At 36.0% G+C, this 23,785-nt stretch overlaps 1 long non-coding RNA gene across 1 annotated transcript; it reads left to right on the forward strand.

Annotated features, from left to right (window-relative positions):
* The first annotated feature begins 238 nt into the window (after nt 1-238).
* Nucleotides 239-12,609, forward strand: LOC131274871 (uncharacterized). The gene is made up of 3 exons (XR_009182191.2): nt 239-319; nt 11,843-11,896; nt 12,541-12,609. It is a non-coding gene; the product is annotated as an uncharacterized lncRNA (long non-coding RNA).
* Nucleotides 12,610-23,785: the final 11,176 nt, after the last annotated feature.

Here is a 23,785-nt window from a genome sequence, read left to right on the forward strand (position 1 = left end):
ATGTGTTTGTGCTTTGCAGGATTGTCTTCAAGACCAAGCTTAAAGGAAGAGGTTACAATTCTAATTCAATTTTGTCCTCTTTTTTTTTGCACTTTGGAACATGCTGGTTCATTGATATTTTTTGCTGATAATCATGGTACATGGGGATTAATTAAGATTTTCTCATTCACAGAGGCCATATAAATTTTCCTTGTGTTTCTGATTGTTTCCTTAGGTGGGAAGATTGATGTTAGTAGCTTGGGAAATATTCTGAAAAACATGGAAATCAAATTTCCAGATAAGAAACGTAAAGATTTGTCACAAAACCTACCAGTTGATGGTGAGCATCACAGATATTTTTAGATTCTTTAGGGAAATTCAGACTTATATAGGCTTATGTATGAGAATTACTGGAGCTAGATCTAACATTACTTTTTAAATCTTAGGGAAAAACAGTGCTAAAATAAGTGCATATTTTGATTTATTACATTTTCGTTAATCTCAGGATACAAAATATATATGCTAGGGTGAATTAATAGGTATTATCTTTTCTTGAAAGTCATTGAAGGGAGCAGTTTATTATCCACAGAGAAGAGGTTGCTAATTTCAGATTGACGACATCTTTTAAATATCTTTTAAAGCTCATGTCACCTGTCCTTCAGTACCTCTGTGATTCACAAACTCCCTGTTTCCTTCCCCCTATGTTTTGTTACTGGCTTGTATTAATATCATTCCTTCCTGTTCTCATCCCTTCTCTACATTAGAGACTTTAAGCACCAATATATAGAGAGATATATAGGTATATATAGATATATATAGATATATATTTTTAAGGAGGTAACAGAGATTGAACCCAGAACCTCAGAAGCAGGTGCTCAACCACTGAGCTACATCTGCTCCCCAATGAGAGTTGGTTTTCTTATATGTCTGTTTTGTTTTCAGGAGATACCAGGGATGGAACCCAAGACCTCATATGTGTGAAGCAGGTGCTCAACCACTTGAGCTACATCTGCCCCACAGTTCTCTTATTCTCATTCCCAAAAATATGCCCCTTATATTCATCACAAATACTAATCCCTTATCTCTCCATTTTTTCCCAATATCTTAACTCTCTTCTAACTTTACTTCTCTGTCTTTACTTCTCTGCTCTGTAGAAACTTTGCTCAAACCAGCCATTTAAATCTCCTCTTCTGTTGCTGAGCCTTGCTGAAGAAAGCCATGTAAACTTTCAGAGAAGTGCCCTCCAAATTCATGCTCCTTATTTTCAGCGGGAAGCTTTTTGCTACTGGGCTACCTTTCCAGAAATCTTTTAGACACCTCCCTTTTAGTTTCCTTCAATGCTTAGTCCAAACTTCCACCTCTCCTGGAGGCCCCTAGCTTACTTACTTCCCTGTACCTTTCACACATGCTTACTAGATGACCTTGCCTCCTGATTCATTTTCTATTTCTTGCAGGTACATATATAGCTATCTTGTTAACCTCTCATATTAATTCTCAAAATTAATTTGTAGTTTCTTTTGGATTTTCTCCTTAAGTAATCATATCACCTCAAATAGTAAATGCTTTGTTTCTTCCCTTTAAATTCTTATGCCTTGTATTTCTTTTTTCTTCTTTACTACACTGACTAGAACATCAAATAGAAATAGTGGGATAATGGAAATCCTTGATCTATTCATTTTCAAAGGAACAACTTATAATATTTCACTATTATTGTATTGCCATATGTCTTTATACATACCCTTTATGAGTCTGAAGAAGTTTCTGCAAGTAGTTTGCTAAGAACTTTTATTATGAATGGAAATCAAATTTTTAAAAATTATTTTATTACATACATTGAGATGATCATGTTATTTTTTCTCCTTTAATCTGTTAATGCAGGGGTTGTATTGATTTTCCAATGTTAAATCCACCTTATGTTCTAAAATAAACCTAATTTGAGGTTTATTAATTGCTGGATTTGATTTGCTAATATTTTGTCTAGATCTTTTGCATTTGCATTCATGAGTATGATTAGCCTGTAATTTTCCTTTCCTGTATGTTCCTTGTTGGACTTTGTTATTAAGGTTATGCTAGCCTCAAAAAGCAGATTGAAGAGTGTTCTCTCAATTCTCTGGAAGAGTTTGTTAAAAATTGGAATTATATCTTTCTTGAATATTTAGTGTAATTCATTAGTGAAGCTATCTAGGCTTAAACTTCTTTGAGAGAAAATATTTTACTACAAATTTAAGTTCTTTAATAGCTACAGGATTATTCAGGTTTTCTCTTTTTTCTGATGCCAATTTTAGAAAATTATATTGTCCCAGAATTTTTCTTTTATACAAATTTTCAAAAGTATTGGTATAAAATTTTTCATGATTTATTATTGAATTAATGTCTTAAAGATCAATTGTGATATTCTCTTTTTCATTTGATACTGGTTATTTATGCCTTCTCTCCTTTTTTATCAATCTTACCAGCTGGTTATGAATTTTATTAGTTTTTTCAACGAACTAATTTGGCTTAACAGATGCTTTCAATTGAAAGTTTATTTTTTTTCTTTTCTTATTTTTATTATTTCCTGCCTCTATCTTTTTTCTGTTCTTGTCCTGCTTATTGAGATGAAGATTTTGCTCACTAATTTTTGGACTTAATATTCTTTTCTAATACACACATTTTAAAATATGCTTCTAAATTCTGCTTTTTATATCCCACAATATGATATATTCTATTATCATTCAATTCGAAATATTTTATAATCTCCATTATGATTCCTTTTTTATTTTGAAAGGTATTTATTAATTTCAAAACATAGAAGGTTTTCCTAAAAATCTATTTTAATTTATATTTTCAATTATTTATTTTAACTAATTTCTTGCTTTATTTGTAGCATCTTCAGAAAACATGACGTATTTTAAAATTTATTGAGACTTGCTTGTAATTTAGTGTATGGTCAGAAAGTTTTTGGTTTTTTAATATTCTCTGTACTTTAAAAATATGTGTTTTCTGCAGTTGTTGAGTTTGGTGTTCTTTTTATATCCATTAAGTCAAGTTTGCTATTTGTCTTGTTCAAATAACCCTTACTGGTTATTTTTGTCTGCTTATTCCTTCAATTTTCAAGAGGGGTGTGTTAAAAACTCTTGTAGTTTTGTCTAATTCTCCTAATAATTGAGTCATAGTTTGCTTTATATATTTTGAGGTTATATAAGGTTACATAAGTCCTTAATTTTTTTTCATTTTTTATCTTTCTGGTGAATCTAATTTTTGTCAAGTAACTTGTTTATATCTAATAATGTGTTTTGCCTTAAAGTCAATTTTTCTTAATTGAAATCATTATACCAGCTTTCTTTTGGCTAATGTTTGTTTAGCATATCCTTTTCTATTCTTTTACTTTCAAGCTTTCTATTCCTATGATTTTATATATACTTTCTAAATAGAATGAAGTTAGATTTTTTTTAAATCTAGGTCAAGTATCTATCTTGAACTGGAACCCTCAGTCCCTTTACATTTAATGTAATTGCCAATATACTTGGGAATAAATCTATTATTTTGTACATTCTATTTGTCCTACCTGCTTGATGTTTCTTTTTTCTCTGCTTTCTTAACTTCTTTTGTGTCAACTTTTTATCCTTCCATTTTTCCTCTCTATTAATTAAGCCATAATATACACTGCTTCTGGTTTTTAACTGTTTGCCTTAGTAATTACAATTTGCTTACAACTTAATTTGTCAAAAGCCTAAATTAATCAATACCTTTACCCTCCTCTTGGATGATATAAGAAACTAAGAACATTTTAACTGTATTTTCCCTCTTCCTACAATAATGTGTGTTCAGATGTTATTTTCCTTTATCAGAGAAGTTGTGGGTTCACAGAACAATCATACATAAAATATAGAATTCCAATATACCACTCTATTATTAACAACATGAATTGCTGTGTAACATTTATTACAATTGATGAAAGCACAGATTTATAATTATACTATTAACTATAATCCATGGTTTACCTTAGGGTTGCCTATTTGTGTAGTGCAGTTCCATGGATTTTTAAAAATTTTTATTCTGTTACCATATATACAACCTAAAATTTCCACTTTTAACCATATTCAGATATATATTTTAGTGCTGTTGGTTACATCCACAATGTTGTGCTACCATCACCACCATCAATTATCAAAACATTTCCATTATACATTTTAAGCCTGAACTTTCTATTCTCTATGCCCATCCTGTCCCCTCATAACCTATTTTCTAGATTCTGACTATGAGTTTGCTTATTCTAATTATTTCATATCAATGAAATCATACAATATTTGTCCTTTTCTGTCTGGCTAATTTCACTTAACATGATGTCTTCAAGTTTCATCCATGTTGTATTTTGTATGAAAACTTCATTCCTTCATATGGCTGAATAATATTCCATTGTATGCAAATACCAATTTTGTTTATCCATTCATCAGTTGATGGACACTTGGTATGCTTCCATCTTTTGGCAATTGTGAATAAAGGCACTATGAACATCGGTGTGCAAATATCTGTTTGTGTCCTTGCTTTCGGCTCTTCTAAATACTTTCCTAGTCGTGGGATTGCCAATCATATGGCAGTTCTACATTTAACTTCCTGAGGAACCTCCAAACTATCTTCCACAGAACCTGCACCATTTTACATTCCCACCAACAGTGAAGGAGTGCTCCTATCTCTCCACATGCTCTCCAGCACTTCTAGGATTGCTTTTGTTTAAAAATGGCCATTCTGTATGGTATGAAATGGTATCTCATTGAAGTTTTGTTCTGCATTTCCCTACTAGCTAGTGATGTTGAACATGTTTTCATGTACTTTTTGGCTATTTGTATTTCCTCTTTGGAAAAAAATGTCTATTCAAGTCTTTTGCCCATTTTTTAATTGGGTTGTTTGTCTTTTTATTGCTGAGTTGTGAAATCTCTTTATATAACATGGAAATCAGATATGTGGTTTCTGAAAATTTTCTTCCATTGAGTTAACTGTCTTTTCACCTTTTTAACAATCATTTAAAGCACAAAAATATTCAATTTTGAGGAGGTCCCATTTATTTTTTTTTTTTCATTGCTAGTGCTTTGGGTGTAAGGTTTAAGGAACCACCACCAGGGAAGCGGACTTGGCCCAATGGATAGGGCATCTGCCTACCACATGGGAGGTCCAAGGTTCAAACCCAGGGCCTCCTTGGCCTGTGTGGAGCTGGCCCATGCACAGTGCTGATGCATGCAAGGAGTGCCCTGCCACGCAGGGGTGTCCCCTGAGTAGGGGAGCCCCACGCGCAAGGAGTGCACTCTGTAAGGAGAGCCGCCCAGCGCGAAAGAAAGTGCAGCCTGCCCAAGAATGGTGCCATACACACGGAGAGCTGACACAACAAGATGATGCAACAAAAAGAAACACAAATTCCCAGTGCCGCTTGTAAGGATGGAAGTGGTCACAGAAGAGCACAGCAAATGGACACGGAGAGCATACAACTGGGGGGGAGGGAAGGGGAGAGAAATAAATAAAAATAAATCAATCAATCAAAAAAGAAACCACCACCAGAAGGGAGTGGATGTGGCTCAAGCGGTTGAGTGCCTGCCTCCCACATGGGAGGTCCTGGGTTCAGTTCCTGGTGCCTCCTGAAGAAACAAACAAACAACAAGCAAAACTAATGATAACACTAACTCAGTAAAGTCGACATGGCTCAGTGGTTGAGTGGAGGCTTCCTGCGTAAGAGGTTCCCAGTTAATTCCCCAAGCCCCGTTCCTAAAAATTAAAAAATTAAAGAAAAAAAAAACTACCACCTACCACAAGATCTTGAAGATGTTTCCTTACATTTTCTTCTAGGAGTTTTATGGTTCTAGTTTTTATATTTAAGCCCTTGATGCACTTTGAGTTAATTTTTGTGTAAGGTGTGATATAGGGGTCATCTTTCTTTCTTATAGCTATGGATATACAATTCTCGCAGCACCATTTGTTGAAGAGACTGTTCTGACCCAGCAGGGTAGGTTTGACAGCCTTGTTAAAAATCACTTTAGCATAGCTGTGAAAGCCCATTTCTGAATGCAATTCAACTCCATTGGTTAATCTGTGTGTCTTTATGCCAGTATCATGCTGTTTTTCCACTGTAGCTCAGTAATATGCTTCAAAATCTGAAAGTGAGAGTTCTCCAACTTTGTTCATCTTTTTAAAGGTATTTTTGGCTATTCAAAGGCCCTTACCCTTCCAGATAAATATAATAATTGGCTTTTCCAATTCTGTAAAAAAAGGCTATTGAAATGTTTATTGGGATTGCATTGAATCTGTAAATAAGTTTAGATAAAATTGACATCTTAAGGATATTTTGTCTTCCAGTCCATGGACACGGAATGTCCTTCCATTTATTAAGGTCTTCTTAAGTTTCTTTTAGCAATGTTCTGTAGTTTTCTGAGTAGAGGTCCTTTATATTCTTGGTTAAGTTTATTCATAAATATTTGATTCTTTTAGTTGTTATTGTAAATGGAATTTTTTCTGACTTCCTCCTCCATTTGTTCATTAGTAGTCTATAGAAATGCTATTATTGTTGCATATTAATCTTGTAGCCTGCCATTTTGCTGAAGTCACCAAATTCTAGTATCTTTCTTGTAAATTTCTCAGGATTTTCTAGGTATAGGATCATATCATCAGTGAATAGCAAAAGTTTTACTTCTTCCTTTCCTATTTGGGTGTTTTTTATTTCTTTTTCTTGCCTAATTGCTCTAGCGAGAACTTCCAGCATAATATTGAACAAAATTGGAGACAGTGGGCATCCTTGTCTTGTTCCAATTTCAGTGGGGAAACTTTCAGTCTTTCACCATTGAGTACAATGTTAGCTGTTAGTTTTTCACATCAATAATTTATCATATTGAGAAAGTTTCCTTCTATTCCTATCTTTTGGAATGCTTTTTTCAAGAAAAAAATTTATTTTTGTCAAATACTTTTTCTGCATCAATTAAGATGATTATGTGATTTTTTTCAATTTCTCAATGTAGTGTATTACACTGATTGATTTTCTGGTGTTGAACCACCCTTACATACCCTGTATAAAACCCACTTGACCATGGTGTTTAATTCTTTTAATGTGCTGTTGGATTCAATTTGCAAGTATTTTGTTGAGGATTTTTGCATCTATATTCATAAGAGAAATTGGTCTGTATTTTCTTTTTTTATAATATCTTTATTTGGCTTCGGTATTAGGGTGATATTGGCTTCATAGCATGAGTTTGGTAGAGTTCCCTTCCTGTTGAAATTTTGGAAGAGTTTGAGCAAGATTGGTATTAGATCTGCTTTAAGTGATTGGTAGAATTCACCAATGAAGCTATCTGGTCCTGGGTTATTCATTTTGGGGAGGTTTTTGTTGAATGTTTCAATTTCTTTGCTTGTGATCGGTTTGTTGAGGTCTTTTATTTCCCTAGGGTCTGTGTGGATTGTTCATTTATTTCTAGGAATTTGTCCATTTCATCATCATTGCCTAGATTATTGGCATACAGTTGTTCATAGAAATCTCTTATGATCTTATATTTCTGCTGGGTCAGTGGTAATATTCCCTTTCTCATCTCTGATTTTATTTATTTCCATCATCTCTCTTTTTTTCTTTGTAAGTCTAGCTAAGGGTTTTCTATTTTGTTGCTCTTGAAGAACCAACTTTTAGTTCTGTTCTCTCTATTTTTTTTCTGATTTAGTTTCTGATTCTCTCTATTTTTTTTCTCCATTTCACTTATTTCTGCTCTACTCTGCTTACTCTTTCCTTCTGCTTGCTTTGGGATTGGTTTGCTGTTCATTTTCTAGCTCCTCCAAGTGTTCAGTTTAGTTTTTTATTTTGGCTCTTTCTTAATGTAAGTATTGAGGGCTATAAATTTTCTTCTCATCACTGCCTTTGCTGTATCCTATAAGTTTTGATATGTTGTGTTTTTGCTTTCATTCCTCTCAAGATATTTAACGAACTCCCTTGCAATTTATTCTTTGGCCTACTGATTGTTTAAGATTGTATCTTTAATCTCCATATATTTGTGAACTTTCCCTTTTTCTCCCTATTACTCATTTCCAGCTTCATTCCATTATAATCAGAGAAAATGCTTTTTATAATTTCAATTTATTGAGATCTGAGTTATGACCCAACATATGATCTGTTTTGGAGAAAGATCCATGAGTGCTTGAGGAGAATATATATCCTGTTGTTTTCAAGGAAAATTTCTAAAAATATTTCTTAAGTTTAGTTCATTCACCATATTATTCAAGCTCTCTGTTTCTTTATTTATCCTCTGTCCAGATATTCTATCCAATGCTGAGAGTGGTATATTAAAGTCTCCAACTATTATTATTGGGATGTCTATTTCTCCCTTCAGTTTTGCCAGTCTGTGCCTCATGTATTTTGGGGCACCTAAGTTAGGTGCATAAATATTTATGATTGTTATTTCTTCTTGGTAAATTGTCCTTTTCATTAATATGTAACAGTTTTGTATTTAAAATATATTTTGTCCAATATTAGTATCACAACTGCAGGTCATTTTAATTATTATTTGTATGGAGTATCTTTTCCAAACTGACATTTTCAGCCTGATTGTGTCTTGCATCTAAGATCAGTCTCTAGTAGACAAATAGATAGCTCATATATTTTTTTACCCATTCTGTCAGTCTGTGTTTCTTGATTGGGGAGTTCAATCCATTATCATACAATGTTACTACTGTATTTTTTCTAGTTGCTCTTACTTACTTTGTCTGTTTTATCCCTTGGCTTTCCATTGTCATATCTTACTATTGTCTGTCTTTTAACACTTTTAGGTGCCCTTTCTAACAATCTTTATTTCTACACTCCTCTCCAAGCCTCTCACCTTTGTATTTTCCTTTCAGGCTGCAGTACACCCTTTAGCATGTGTTTGAATCCAGTCTCTTGGTGACAAACTCTCAGTTCTTATTTGTCTGTAAGCATTAAACTCACCCTCGCTTTTTTTTTATTTCTCTACCCTCCCCCCCCACCCAGTTGTCTGTTCTCTGTGTCCATTTGCTGCATGTTCTTCTTTGTCCACTTCTGTTGTTGTCAGCAGCATGGGAATCTTTTTGTGGCATCATCTTGTTGTGTCAGCTCTCCATGTGTGCGGCGCCATTCTTGGGCAGGCTAAACTTTCTTTCGCGCTGGGCAGCTCTCCTTATGGGGCGCACTCCTTGCGCGTGGGACTCCCCTACGTGGGGGACACCCCTGCATGGCAGGGCACTCCTTGCACACATCAGCACTGCATGTGGGCCAGCTCCACATGGGTCAAGGAGGCCTGGAGTTTGAACCCTGGACCTCCCATGTGGTAGACGGACACCCTGTCCACTGGACCAAGTCAGCTTCCCTCACCCTCACTTTTGAAGGACAGTTTTACTAGATAAAGAATTCTTGGCTGACAGTTTTTCTCCTTCAGTACCTTAAATATATCATACCACTGCCTTCTCACCTCCATGGTTTCTGTTGAGAGTGTAGCACTTACTCTTATTGAGTTCCCTTGTAAGTGATATATTGCTTTGCTCTTTCTGCTTTCAGAAGCCTCTCTTTACCTCTAGCATTTGACATTCTGAATAGTAGGTATCTCTAAGTAGGTCTACTTGAATTTATTCTGTTTGGGGTGCATTGTCCTTCTTGAATATTGATAGTCATGTCTTCCATAAGGTTTGGGGAGTTTTAGGTCATTATTTTCTCAAATATTCTTTCTGCCCCTTTTCCATTCTCTTCTCCCTCTGGGACATCTTTAATTCATTCATTTGTACATTTCATGCTGTCATTCAATTCCCTGAGACCCTATTCAAATTTTTTTCATTCCTTTCTCCTTCAATTCTTCTGTCTTTCCAAGTTCAGATGTTCTGTCCTCCAATTCATTTAGTCTGTCCTCAGGCAATCCAAATGTATTTTTAATCTCATCCATTGTGTATTTCATTCCCATAGGTTCTGCTGCTTTTCTTTGCGTGCTTTCAAATTGTTCTTTATGCTCACACAGTGTCTATGTATCCTTTGTCTCATTAGTTCATATTTTCTTTCAACTACTTGAATTGATTTGGGATATTTGTGTGAACATCATTGATTAGTTGTCTTAAATTCTGTGTCTCATCAGGATTCTTGGTTTGTTCCTCTGGCTGGGCCATATCTTCCTGTTCTTTAGTATGGTTTGTAATTTTTTGCTGATATCTAAGAATATGATTACATTGGTGATTTTGCTATGTTGGTCAATTTCTCTCTCTACCCTAGTGGTTTTGTTTCACAGTTCTTTCATTTTTTTTTTTTGGTTCACTTTTTCCTAAAACTTTAAGATTGCCCTTTTTAAGTTATCAAAACAGGGCCAAGGACCCACTAATGGGGCACAGATCAGACCAGCAAGACCTGGAAAAGGAACGACAGACAAGCCTGTCTTCCTTCACTTTCCTGGCTGTCAACAGATGGAGCTCTTCAGCAAAACTTTCCAAGGAGATGGCTCATTCAGTTTCCACTGATTTTTCCACTGATTTCCACTGGATTTTCTGAGCCTGTGATTCAAAGCCAGGCTATGCTGTTTAAACTCGCTGAGAACCCACACTCAGCCCTCCACTGCATCCTCCCTCTTCCCAGGAAGGAATATGTCCTTTCCCCTCTCTGTTGGGCACTCAAGCCACAGGTTTTACCAAGGATGTTCTCCTCAAGGGTGGGGGATGGATGGCATTCCCAGCCTCAGGGGCTAGTAACTCATGGTTTTCCTCTCTCTGTCCCCAGTCCCTCCTAGACAATGCATGCAGCACTCTCCTTGTCTGCAGATTCCCAAAGCAGTTCCCTCAAACAACTTCTGTCCTTTCTTCCCTGTTTTGTAAGAGAGATACACCTGCCTGAACTACTCCAACACCATCTTCCTGGAACTCCCCCACCATTTAATTTTAAAAGTGCTTAATCCTGCTATTTGCAAAAGCCTGATGCTAGTTGCTAGGTTAAAATGTCTGAATGGGCTACAGAATAAATAAACATGTTCTTTTCATTTAAAGGCATTCACAATATTTGAGAATATAATGAGCATATCTGCTACAAAAAATACAATAGATTAGGCTAACAGGAGTATATCAATATGGTAAAGTGTTAAATGGGGTAATAGTTAAGCATAAGCTTACAAACTAAAGTTTTTTAATCTTGTTCCAGGAACTGGTATTGTTAAGATAGTGTAAAGAGAACAAGTCTGAGAGGGAGATGAACTATGATGTATAGAGACAGAGATCTTAAAAGAAATGAGAGAGTCAGTTTTAGAAAGTTTTCATTACAGCACAACTCTGTGAAGAAAATAAGAGCCACTGAGTGTATACTCTGAATGGATTGTACAAAGCATGGGACTGTATAACGCAGTGACTCCTGTGGTAGAAGATGGACTGTGGTTAACAGAATAAATATAAGATTGTTCTCTCATGAACTGTAACAAGCATTAATACTAATACAGGTTATTAATAAACAGGTGGGTTGGGGAAAAAACCCACTAAATGTAAGATATTGACTATAGGTAGTAGTAATATTTTGTCAATGCTCTTTCATAATTTTTAACAATTGTTTCACAACATTAGTGGTGAGGTGATATATGGGAGCCCTGTATGATGATATGCATGTCTGTTTTGTAAGTTCACAATTTTACTATACACTTATTGTTTATTTAAGTTCTTGTACAAATGATAAACTGCAATTTAAAAAGTTAAGAAAAGAAATAAAGTGAATAATAAAATTAATAGTTAACATTATTAAGGAGTCCTTTTCTGTTTCATGCTCATCTGTATATGTCATTAAGATATAATTCAACAACAAATAATAAAGAGAAAGTAATTCCTTTGTTCTACTTAGCAACCTTTCCAAATCAATGCACAATGGTGTCTGTCTGAACTGTGGCTTATTTTTCAGCTTCTGGGATGACTGATTTTCATAAACTGCTAGAAGAAGTAAAGAAATTCACAGGTGAGCAAGATGTTTTATGAGAAGGAGTATAATTAAAATGCAAAAACTTCACACTCACATATTTAAGACTATGTTTTCTTATTCTATCATTGACTTATTAACCTCTACTTTTTAAATGATCATTTCAATCTAACGATATAACGATTATACTGAATTATTTGTTTTAGCAGAAATGTTGCTTTATCTGTATAAGTTCTTATTCTCTTAAATCTGTTTTATTTTAAGATTCATTTCACTTTAAATAGGCAACACATCTGTACATTCATGCAAAATAGTTATTTAGCATGTGCAGCATCCAATTAAATGTTAAGATAAAACTTTGACAGGGATCCAAATAATGTGGTTAATGAGATCAATACCATAATTCAGACAAAGCCAAAGAGTATCAAAGGTTTTATCTGATCATAATATGATTTAAATTAGTTAGCTCCCTGTCAAAATTTACATCATTGGACCTCCTATCTAGGTTAACTCTCTGTAGTCATTAAGAGCACTAACTAGGTACTATATTTAGCATTAAAGAAATATGTACATTTCCTGGGCTCTTCATTTGAAAACTAGATAATTCTGTACAAGTTTATATATTTTTCATCATCTGGAGTCAGTAGGCAATTCTCACCTGCCACTATTCCCATTTTTTCAAGGAGAAAAAGTTGAAGCCAAGGACCTACAAAAAGTTCTGGGAAGCATGGGGATAGAGCTCACAAGTAGGGAACTCTGGGAGCTGCTGAAATTGTTGCCAATTACCAGTAGGTATTTTCTACACTACTATGTAATATATCTCTATGCTAGTATGGACTTGAATGTGATTACATCATAAAAATGAACCCATCCGATTTCATAAAAATTTAGAAGGAAAAAGATCAACCTATAATTTTAAAGAAATTATGCCTTTGACACTTGGGTTTATAGTTTGAGAGGATAAGATTATCGTCAAACCTGAGCCCTGCTGTTAGGAGTATCATTACCCTGTGGTAAATAAAGTTTCAGCAAGGCAAAGAGGAAAAGGAGGCTGACTTAACAAGCAGTAGAGAGATGGAAAGGGAGAACTCAGAGTGGTAAGAAAGGGATATCTCTTTCAGTGTAGAAGAATGGATAGACCACCAGGTTAAGACAAAAACATGAAGACATATGTAGGAATGGAAAATCTAGGACTACAAATCAAAAAGGCAAATTTTTAGAAGTATACATTTATGAAATTATGCTCTTCCTATACTCATTTGAATTTCCATGTAACTTTTTCTTTGATCCAAATGTGCTTTATTTTGCAGGTGATGGAAAGGTGGAGAAAAATATATTGCTTGACTGTATAAAATCTTTTCCTTGTAAGTGAGACTCCAAATAAGAAAGCAAGTAAAACAAATATATGTGGGCTTTATCTTAACTTTTAAAAGATCTTATCATTATATAACAGATTATTGATCTTTTTATCCCATTAGCCTACATAATACTACTTAAGATGCAACTATAGCTTTCTGATGTGATCATTTATAGTTCTGACAACAAAAATGTTTCAAATTCTATTTACTATTCAGAACTCTAGTTATTGTCTAACATAATGCATCAGGTTCATCTAAAAATATATATATGTAATTTATAATATACAGTAAAACAATATATAATATCTGTAAATAAAATTATATATAATTTACATTTGTGTTTTAATATATCAATAAAATTATATAATTTATGTAATATATAATTATGTTTCTTCTAAATATACCTTTCCTAGAAATGATAGAAAGGATGCCATGAAACAAGATTGGCAGAACATATATTCATGGCTTTCACAATAAGTCTCTATATAACTCTATATAACCCTGAACATTTTAGTTTGCTATTATTTTTAGTCAGTGGATTTTTTTCCAACTCAGTAATTGGTACATATATACAACCAATATTTTTCAGTCTTAGATACCACTTCCTATTTTTATCACTTCCTTCTCTCCTAAGGTGGGAAGTGTAGTATCTCTAAAATGGATACAATCCTCGAAAACACTGGTTATGAGCTGGAGGATGAGGAAATTGAGGACCTGCAGAACCACCTGCCAACTGATGGTAAGCATGTTATTGTGTGTTCAGGCAACTCTGAGCTCCTCTACTAAAACTTGCAAATGTATTCATATGTAAAAATCTATTATTTCAGATTTTTAATGTTTAAATCAGTATTCTCTTAACCAGTGACTCCCACCTACAGGGCTAAACTCTTCAAGATGCCATTAAGGGGAAACGGATGTGGCTCAAACAAATGGGCTCCCATTTACCATATAGGAGGTCCAGGGTTTGATGCCCAGGGCCTTCTGGTGATGGTAAGCTGACCCATGCAGTAAGCTGGCCCACGCAGAGTGCCAGCTCATGTGGGAGTGCTGCCCCGCACGGGAGTGCTGCTCTGTGCAGGAATGTCACCCTGTGCAGGAGTGCTGGCCAGTGCAGAGAGCTGGTGCAGCAAGATGATGCAACAAAAGACACAGAGGAGAGACAATAAGAAGACATAGCAGAACAGAGAACTGAGGTGGTGTAAGAGAATCATCACTCTCTCCCACTCTGGAAGGTCCCAGGATTAGTTCCTGGAGCCGCCTAATGAGAACACAAGCAAACACAGAAAAGAACAAACAGCAAATGGACACAGAGAGCAGACAATGGGGGGGAGGAAGGGGATAAATAAATAAATGAATCTTAAACAAAAAAAAAAGTATGCCATTGGGGAAATTAATAGACCTTTAAACCAGGCAGAGAAATGAAATGAAGGAACATTTCAAAGAAAAAGTAAATTAAAGAAGAAATTTAAAAATCAGAGTCAGGGGTCAGGGAATCACTTAAATCACCATTAAGTTTTACCAGCCTAAAGGAAGGAACATAGAGGAAAGACAATATGCAGATTCTAACAAAACCCTAATAGAAAACAGGGGCAGGCAGAGATTTCAAGTATTCCTGTTTGCCTACAGGGTTTACTCCATTCTATTTTGATGTTAAGGCTCAATAGCCAAAATAAATAATAGACTTGTTTATAGTCGTACAGATTAAATGAGATAATGGAGTTTGACTTTAAGATTAGATCCTAAAGTCAGCTTATAAATTAAATATAACAAGAAGCTCCACTATATAATAACTACATTAGATAAGTAGGTAGGTAGGTAGGTAGGTAGATGAAGAGTGTTAGGGTTAAAAGAAACTGAAGACAGACTGAGTTAGTGGGAATAAAGGAAAGGAATAGATGTTTCTTCATTTACCACAGTGCCCTAATTGAGGCCAGAAGGGCAAAAGTGAAGGTTATTGGGAATCCAGGCCAGCATGGCTGATATATTCTACTGTTATGGAGAAGGACTGAACACCAACAGCAAGAAGGAAAATATATCTTTGGATTAGGTTTTCTTAGCTCTAAGGAGCTAATAGAGGAAGGGTGAATTGAAGGAAGAAAACGCTAGCCTTTTGACCATCCATGAGGATGTCTCCCTTAAATTGATACATTTTAAAGCTGTAAAATAAATTTTGAAGCGGAGAAAATGAATTTTAAAAGAAAATAGGGAAACGGACTTTGGCCCAGTGGTTAGGGCGTCCGTCTACCACATGGGAGGTCCGCGGTTCAAGCCCGGGGCCTCCTTGACCCGTGTGGAGCTGGCCCATGCGCAGTGCTGAGGCGCGCAAGGAGTGCCGTGCCACACAGGGGTGTCCCCTGCGTAGGGGAGCCCCACGCGCAAGGAGTGCACCCATAAGGAGAGCCGCCCAGTGCGAAGGAGGGAGCAGCCTGCCCAGGAATGGCGCCGCCCACACTTCCCGTGCCGCTGACGACAACAGAAGCGGACAGAGAAACAAGACGCAGCAAAAAGACACAGAAAACAGACAACGGGGGGAGGGGAATTAAATAAAAATAAATAAATAAATAAATCTTTTTAAAAAAAAGAAAATAAATGAAAGTTAGTACAGTAAAGTAATAAAATTAAATTAAAAGATAATAGAGATTGCTTTATAAAGGGCTGAGAAAAATTCTTTCTCTGGTTGAAACTATTTAAAGCTGCTTCCTATCACAAGCAATAGAGAAAGAGTTGAACTGCTTCCTTAGGAACTGGATCACATTCAGGCTTTACTGAGTCTGACCCAAGGAGAGAGTCCTTGGAGTTATACTTTTTTTTAAGATTTCTTTTTTTCCTTTTTATTTATTTTAATTTATATTCCACCCCTCCCCCAGATGGTTCCCTTGTATGTCTGCTCACCTTTCTCCAGGAGATACCGGGAACCAAACCTGGGACCTCTCACATGGGAGGCAAATGCTGAAGAGCCTGAGCCACATCCACTCCCTGGGGACTAAGGCATCTGCTTGCTTTGTGACATCTGCATGTATAGGCGTCTGCTTGTTGCTGCAGGGTGCAAGCCTCTCGCTCTCGTTGTGGCAGGTGTGGGCATCTGCCTGTCCTCCCCAGGAGGCAACAGGACCTGAACCCGGGACCTCCCGTGTGGTAGGCAGGAGCTCAATCACTTGAGCCACATCTGCTTCCCTGGAGTTATACTTTAAATCAGAATCTTCTCCATTTCATACCTGATGGGGAGGGAGCTAAATTGTCAGCACTAAGAATAAGCCACTGCAGGGAAGCAGATGTGGTTCAGGTGACCACATGAGAGGTTGGTGGTTGGTGGTTCAGATCCCAGTGCCTCCTAAAGACAGCAAGCTGACACAATGGGCAGGTGCAGCAAGCTGACACAAGAAGAGACGTAAGGAGAAGAAAAAAAAGCATAATGAGAGATACAAAGCAGGGAGCAGAGTTTCCCAGTGCCTCCTAAAGAAGACAGAGAGCTGACCTGACAGGAAGACATGGCAAGTTGATGCAACAAGATGATGCAACAAGATCACACAACAAGAGATGCGGGGAGGAAAAACATGATGAGAGGCAACAAAAAAACAGGGAGTTTTTTTTGCGATTAGGTACCTCCCTCCCATATCAGAGGTCCCAGGTTCTGCTCCTGGTGCCTCCTAAAAGAAACAAGGAAGACGAGAATAGACACAGCAAGTGAAAGACAGCAAGGGGGTGGGGAGAAACAAATAAATAAATAAAAATAAATCTAAAAAATAATAATAACCACTGCAGGCAAATAAAAAACTGTCTCTCATTTCGTGGTTCCTATACTCTATAGATTGGTGAGACTGGCTGTTATAGTAAAGATAGTCCACATGTATTAGCATACATATTTCCATGATACCTTAACCTGTAATTAGCTCAGACATTAAGAAAAATAGTGTTTTTCTCACTTGGCCTACCAAAGGCCTAACAAAAAGAGAATATCAAAGGTTCATCCTGGTCAGCAGGACTAGTGTCTGTATCAGTCACGGTTCTTTGGATGCAGGCAAAAGAAACTAACTCTGGCCAACTTAAGCACAAAGGAAGATCTTTGCAGGGCCATGGAATGGTTCACAGTGCCAAAGAAACTGCTGGAAAACTAGGATTGGAAAGGACAAAACAAAGGCAACATCAAAGGTCCAGGTAACAAAAACTAATTAACAGTTTCATCAAGACAATAATGCTGGAATGAATCATCCTTACATCACACTCATCAAGATTCAGAATCACAAGAGAGGCAGTCAAGCCTGGTGAGCCACACGCCCAAATGGCCAGGGTAAGGCAGGCAGTTTGATATTCATTCCCCAAAGATTGCTCACAGAGGGTGAGAGGTTATACCTCCCCAAAAAGGGAAGTGCTGTTACTTAAGCAAAGCAGGAATAGATGCTAGTTAGCCAACTAAAAAAAATGCTTTCTAATTGTCATCCCCAGCTCTCAGCTAGGAGACTATACTCTGGAGTTAATATTTTAAAGCATGTTGTTCTGATTATATAAAAATTCAGGTTTGTTTTCAAAACAAAACACTATGAAAAATAAATAGAGAACATATCCTTCTCTCCTGTACCACATAGTCACTTTCCCGGATATTACAATGTATTGTGTGAGTCTAAGATTGTTAATGATACATATTGATTTAAAAGTCAATTCTCTAATATTCTCACTACACTGTAAAAATATATCACACCTACCCTCTTCTTTCTGACCCAAAGCGCACAGATTCAGAATTTTATGAATAGTCTTACTTTATTTATTATATCTTATCACTGGAAATGCTTATTAATATAAATCAGATCTGTCTTACCCATTTAAACATACATTTTGCAAGACTATTGGCACAGAATAATATTAAGAAAGTTTAATTAACATGAACTCAAAATTGTCTACTAATTAAATAGCTAACCTAGGCAACTAGCAAATCTTTCTTTCTCCTATTCTCATGCTGCCACACGCCTGGCCATATAAGCTAATCACCTCTAGAGATAACAATTATTAAGTATTAAATGCTATATGCCAAGAACAATAATTGTCACTTGACACATGTTATCAATAGTTCTCAAAACAACACTGCAAAGTAGGTTGTTATATTAGTCAGGATTCTCCAGAGGAATAGAACCAAATCCATAGGGCAGGCCACAAACTGGAAACTTCAATAACTATGATTCTAAAGACTAGCAAGTCCAATTCCATAGCACAGGCCTTAAGCTGAAAAACTCTGATAAATGTGATTCTGAAGTGGAATTCAAGTTCCCCAGGAGAAGCTGGTTGGCTGAACTTGAAATAGAAATTTTTCTTTCCCATCTCTGAAATCTTCAGTTCTGGCTTTTAAGACATTCAAATGATTGGATGAGGACACTCCCCACATTGCTGATGGCAATCTCCTTTGTTGACTGTAGATGCAATCAGCCATGGATGTAATCAATGATTGCAGATGCAAATCCATCTGCAAAAAAATTTAATTAACATGAACTAAAAAATCAGCTCTGTATTTGCTTGATCAAACTAAATGGACACCATAACCTAATCAAGTTGACACACAAAATTAACCATTATAACATTTAACATTTAAAATTTAACATTATAATTTAACACAAATATAACATTTAAAATTAACAAATAACATTTGTTATTCTCCTTTCTCTAATGTGGAAATTGAAGCTCACCTCTCTACATAAATTCAAAGGTTTGCCCTTTGCACCAAATAATACTGCCTTGCATAAGAGAGAGGTAAGCAGGGCAACATGGAGAATGATGTGGATGGTACCCTTAGGGGTCTATGTAATGTGGCCCCGGATATGAGGATTTTCAACCAGTAAATATACAAATAAAATGAAGGAATCAACAAAGATTGGACCTGTTGGTGGCTATGGAGTTGGAAGCATAGAGAAAGTACTAAGTAAAGGTTGTATGTAGAAATAGCCAGCTACAATATTTTAGGTTAGTGAAGACATTGATATTACAGTATACATTACTTTTAAATCCTACAATAGTAAGTTGGTCAAATATAAAGATACTTTGACTATTCAATTGGAGCTGGTCAAGTGGAAAAGTTCAAGGAATTTGATATATTATGCTGTAATTTATTCTTCCGTGCTATATATTTATCATATCTAGGACTTCATTCTTCAATTCCATGTCCATGAGGGGAGAAAAATGGATACATTTATAAAACAAATCAGGGTAAACTTCCAAATTTCAGTGTTTTGTCCCACAATTTAAGGTCGCTATAATATTTTCTGAGTGTGGGCCATTAAGGCTGTTCTCATTTGTACCTTTCTTACAGATGGCAGGAAAGTTAAGATAAATACACTTATGAAATTTCTAAAGCCATTTACAGGTAAGTAAAAGGCTACAGGGAAAAATAATTATAAATAGCAATATTCTAATGCTTTTTCTCTTATGCTCTTAAATACAGTGACTTTGGCTTGTTAGTCCTTTCAATATTTTGATGGTATCTTTTATACAGTGATTCAGATTAGTTTTGGATTATATACTGTTTGATCAAAAACACTAAATGATTATGTCTTGGTAAAATACCCTATATTATCTGGGTTGTTTTTTCAGTAATGCCTATCACTTTTCCATTAAACAGTCAAAAATCTGTATTACCAGAAAAACCAGTGAGAAGAATATTGGCATAAATCTCCTTATGGATAATCCATCACACAGGCAAATAAAAAGTAATATGGCCTTGAACCAAGTGTAAATAATGAAGCATTTTGCAGCAAAAATATATGTATATATGGATACTATCTTCTGAAAATTTTATGATCATTTACACAATAGTCCTTCTAGGACTATATACAACCTGCATTTCAGAGTGTTTATTTATCCCATTGTTATTAGAGCATTCAAAAAGTATTTTTCTCTCTAGAATTCTGAGCATGAGTTCTATTTCTAACATCCTTTTAGAATCTTGACTCAACATTTTGACTAATCCTTCTCTTAATCCTGCAATTAAATTTAGATGACATTATTGATAATTTAGACTCATTCCTCATTCTTAAATTTTCATCAGTCCTCATCTTCATCTTTTCAAAGGAAACAAGGTTAATGCTAATGAAGTAAGAGATGTTTTGGAAAACATGGGGCTAGTACTCACACCTAAGGAATGCTGGGAATTGCTGAAAACTCTGCCAATTACTTGTGAGCATTTCTGACACTATTTGGACCTTTAAGGGAGCTTAGTTTGAGTGCATGTATAGGTGGGGGAGATGGGAATCAAACATTTTTTTGACATATATGCTTCTTAAGTGACAGAATTAAAGATAAAAGTCTTTGCCTTCATGGAACCTATTGTAGGGGGTGGGGCTTGAGTATACAAACTTTATAAATTAATAAAGATACTAAAATTGATAAAAATTTTAATTTAGGATGTTAACCTTGGAATGTCTGACAGCCCTAATGCATAAGGAGAAAGAAAGGGTAAAAAGAAGTCAAGTAATAACAGGAAAAAAGGACCAAGTTGGAGGGAGAGAAAGTTTCAGCATAGTAAAATGAATAAATTTAGAACTTTCTCTACCCTTCATTTTATTCTTAAAGCCACAGAAGAGAAGGATGTGTGAATGAGAAACTGAGTAAATCTATAGGACAAATTTTGTCTTTATGAAGAATAGTCTTGGTACTCTTGTGAATTGCTGCATCACTTTCTCTATGACATAAATTATGTCTTCTCTTACAGATGATGGAAAAGTGTATAAAAATCGGTTGCTAGACAGTTTAAAGACTTTCCGAGGTGAGTGACAAGCATAACAAAATAGAAAGTAAAACTGAAATCTTTAAGCTTTTCATTTGCTTTTGAAAGTCCATTTAATTACTTAGGGATAACAATAGTTAATTTCTACTGCCAAATTTTTTTTAAAAAACGCATCTGAACTCTGTGAGGAAAGAATATTCAAAAGCATTATTACAAAGAGAGAAAGGGGCTATTACATTAGAGAAAGAGGACAATTGCATTAGGGAGAATGCTCTGGCCATAAGATCAGCAAGCATCTCAAGAGTTAGGCAAAAAGGTTTTCTTTTATAGAGAGAAAAAACCGGGTGTAGAGAAGTGGGATGGAAGTTTGACGTGATAAGATAGTGGATCTGAGAATATTTTAGTTTGAAGCCCATTTTCTGGGAGGCGCAGTTTAAGTGCTGGGGTCTAGAGAAAGAAGAGAAGCTTAACTACAGTTAGGTTAACAAGCATTTTGTTCCGAATGATCAGTAGGGACAAGCAGTTCAGCTAATCATTTATGAGGCAAAGAATGGGAATTTGGAGGGTCTGTGTCTGGCTATGTCATAAGTAAACAAGGAGGCATGCGTGAGTCTTCTCTAAGTCATATGTGTAAGTCATTTTCGGGAACACAAAGGGTAGGGTGTATTTCTTAAACATCACTGTTTTCCAGAAACACAGGGCTTGGGTAAAACATTGTCAGTATTAAGTGTAGTACCAGGCACTGTTATAAGCACTTTACATATAACATTTAATTCTCACAAAAAATCCTATGAAGCAGGTACTTTTATTATCACTATTTTACAAATGAGAGATGTTGATTAACATGACCAATATCACACAGTTTGAACTTGAAAACAGCCAGGATTTGAAGCCACATTCTTTTTTTTTTTTTTTAATATTTATTTATTTATTTATTTCTCACCCCTCTCCCCACCCCAGTTGTCTGTTCTCTGTGTCTCTTTGCTGCGTCTTGTTTCTTTGTCCGCTTCTGTTGTCAGCGGCACAGGAATCTGTCTCTTTTTGTTGTGTCATCTTGTTGTGTCAGCTCTCCTTGTGTGTGGCGCCATTCCTGGGCAGGCTACACTTTCTTTCATGCTGGGTGGCTCTCCTTACGGGGCGCACTCCCTGCGCGTGGGGCTCCCCTACGCGGGGGACACCCCCGGCGTGGCAGGGCACTCCTTGCACGCATCAGCACTGCACATGGCCAGCTCCACACGGGTCAAGGAGGCCGGGGGTTTGAACCCTGAACCTCTCACGTGGTAGACAGACACCCTATCCACTGGGCCAAGTCTGCTTCCCTGTAGCCACATTCTTAACCACTCTGCTACATTAAAATTTTTATCCACCTTTATGATTTGTAGCTCATGTTCAGATACCACTAAGTTCATATATTGTTTAAATAACAGGTTGCAAACTCTGCTTGCTAGCCAGAATTATGGCTGTTGTTTCTGACCTTTTTCTCCATTTTGAGTAAAAAATGAATAATGAATAATAAGCATTATTCATTTTCTTTACTTTAGATTTCTACTACAAATTTTAACAGGTGCCTTGGAACATGTGTAATGGAGATTCTTTTCCCCTCACATCACCAACAATATCCCCTACCACCTTGATTTTATGCTTTGCTTAAATATCTACATTTTGACTCTCCCACTGGAGTTTGGTACATAGACAGAGCTATAATTTTTAATCTTTAGGCATAATTTCACACTTTTCTTATTTCATGTCTTTCTTAAGGAGGGAAGGTTTATGAAAATAAACTTGAAACACTTCTGGAAAATTTGAACTTTGATCTTGAAGAAGAAGAAATGGAAGATCTGCGAAGGCATTTGAAAATTGATGGTATTTATTTTTACCTCTTACCATTGCCTTTCAGGAGAATATTTGAAGTCTTCTTATAGAATCTCAGAGCATATTCCTGTTCAGTTCATTTAGAAAGAAATACATGTAGAGTTACAATCTTCAAGGATGAAAATTATAACTTCTGATAATTAATCTTAATCTTGGCAGAGGGCCAATAAGAGCACTGGTAGAACACAGTCTGAGCTGCTAGCAAAAACAAACACCAGAGAGGGGAGGGTGTCCTTCAAGAGCATGGGTGGCTCCAGTGGGGGAGCCCAATGGGGGAGGACAGACTAGAATGTCAAGCCATCAGCATTGTTGCAAGTATCAATGAATCTTGTCCTTCAAGCAGTGAAGCTTGGTTGTCACTGTGGGCCCTGAGGGGAGGAGGAGAGAGGAATAGAATACATGGAAATAGGGGTAACTTTGGGGCAATGGAAGTGTTCCACAAGATTGTGTAACGATCGATATAAGCCATGTTAAATTTCACCAAAAATTTGTAAGTGTATAGTCTAAAATGTAAACCATAATGTAACCAAAAATTCAGAACAGTGTACAGTCTAAAATATAAACCATAATGTAAGCCATAATGGAACCATGGTTGGTAGCTATGTTTCAATATCTGTACATCAGCTATAGCAAATATATCATCCACATGTAAAAAGATCATTGCTGAGGAAGTGGGAAAAGGTTTGATGTTGGGTACATGAGAGTTCCCTGTTTTGTATATGTGACATTACTGTGATCTAAAACTTTTTAGGAGACAAAATTAAAAAAAAAAAAAGGATGTAGACACTGAGGAAGGAATGGGGGAGATTGCCTTGCCACTGTACATGCAGGCCAACACCTATTACTGTGATGAAAGGCAAAACATAAAAAACAAAGTTTTATGATAGTTTTCATTTTTCAATACCCCAATTTATTTTTTACTTTATTTTAGTTTTTCTAAATTATTATGTATTCTATTTCTAATCTTTAAACCTGTCAATACTATTTCATTTT

The sequence above is a fragment of the Dasypus novemcinctus genome, chromosome 21 (genome assembly GCF_030445035.2).
Source record: "Dasypus novemcinctus isolate mDasNov1 chromosome 21, mDasNov1.1.hap2, whole genome shotgun sequence".
NCBI lineage: Eukaryota > Metazoa > Chordata > Mammalia > Cingulata > Dasypodidae > Dasypus > Dasypus novemcinctus.